The sequence below is a fragment of the Mustela nigripes genome, chromosome 5 (genome assembly GCF_022355385.1).
Source record: "Mustela nigripes isolate SB6536 chromosome 5, MUSNIG.SB6536, whole genome shotgun sequence".
Taxonomy (NCBI): Eukaryota; Metazoa; Chordata; class Mammalia; order Carnivora; family Mustelidae; genus Mustela; species Mustela nigripes.
In genome coordinates this window covers 25,266,812-25,268,425 of record NC_081561.1, presented here as the reverse complement: position 1 = coordinate 25,268,425, position 1,614 = coordinate 25,266,812, and the positions used below count along the sequence as shown (strand labels likewise).

The following is a 1,614-nucleotide window of genomic DNA, read 5'->3' as shown; positions in this document are numbered from 1 at the left end:
TATGTAGAAATCCAGTGTGTACAATCATGAGATATGTATTTACAGTAAGGTCTCTCTTTCTTTCTTTCTTTCTTTCTGATTGCTCTCCATCTTTTTCCCTCATCCCCATTCTTTCTAAAATATATGTATAAACTTAACAGTACTTTGTGTCTTTAAGCTCAGACTGAAAGACTTTTAATATTTATGACTGATGGTAACACAAGGTCCATTATTTCATTTTCTTAAAGAACATATTAATGATTTACTTTTCGTGGTAATGTGGAACTAAATTGGTATAAGCCAAGTCAATCTCAATCATTTATTTAAAAACTACCTTTAATATTCTATGGCTGTGTCTTACGACAGATGCACCTCCTCTGCCACCAACTTTGTTTTTTTTTAAGATTTCTTTTAAAAGTTCTTAAATGCTTGGTCCTGACAGGAAACATGTGCTAGCAGAGGATGGAACAGAAGAATGGCAGCTCTTTCACGGGGTTTATCCTGCTGGGGTTCTCTGACCGGCCTCAACTGGAGCTAGTCCTCTTTGTGGTTCTCCTGATCTTCTACCTGTTCACTCTGCTGGGAAACACCACCATCATTGCCTTGTCCTACCTCGACCCACATCTACATACTCCTATGTACTTTTTCCTCTCCAACCTAAGCTTTCTGGACCTGTGTTACACGACCAGCACTGTCCCTCAGCTCCTGGTTCATCTCAGGACGGCAGACAAGTCTATCTCGTTTGGTGGCTGTGTACTTCAGCTGTTTGTTGCTCTAGGGCTGGGATGCACGGAATGCCTTCTGTTAGGGGTCATGGCGTTTGACCGCTATGCAGCCATCTGCAAGCCCCTGCAGTACACCGTGATCATGCACCCCCGTCTCTGTGCCCTCATGGCTTCTGCATCATGGTTCTTTGGTTTTGCCAACTCCTCATTGCAAACAACACTCATCTTCATTGTACCACTTTGTGGGAGAAATAAAATAGACCATTTCTTTTGTGAGATCCCACCACTGCTCAAGCTTGCCTGTGTTAACACCACTGTGTATGAGTCAGAGATGTTCTTCGCCAGTGTGATCATTCTCCTCATACCTGTGGCATTAATCATCTTCTCCTATGGTCAAATCGTCAGGGCGGTCTTAAGAATAAAGTCATCTGCAGGGCAGAGGAAAGCGTTTGGCACATGTGGGTCCCACATCACAGTGGTCTCCCTGTTCTATGGCACGGCCATCTATGCTTACCTCCAGCCCAGCAACAGTTACTCCCAGGATCAGGGCAAGTTCATTTCTCTGTTCTACACCATCGTCACGCCCATGGTCAACCCCGTCATATATACACTGAGGAACAAGGATGTGACGGGGGCAATGAAGAAGGTGTTGTGCAGGGGCCAGGACTCCAGATGACTGGGAGGGGAAGACCTTTTGAAGGAAGACTATGGCTGCCAGAGTTTTCTTTTCTTTTCTTTTCTTTTTTTTTTAAATTGCTTTTCATTGTAACAGTATTCATTGTTTTTACACCACACCCAGTGCTCCATGTAATCTGTGCCCTCCTTAATACCCACCACCTGGCTTCCCAAACTTCCCACCCCCACCCTTTCAAAACCCTCAGGTTGTTTTTCAGAGTCCATAGTCTCTCAT

The 1,614-nt window shown here is 44.2% G+C and overlaps 1 pseudogene; it reads left to right on the top strand.

Moving 5' to 3' along the window:
- Nucleotides 1-426: 426 nt before the first annotated feature.
- Nucleotides 427-1,380, top strand: LOC132017699 (putative olfactory receptor 2B8; annotated as a pseudogene).
- Nucleotides 1,381-1,614: the final 234 nt, after the last annotated feature.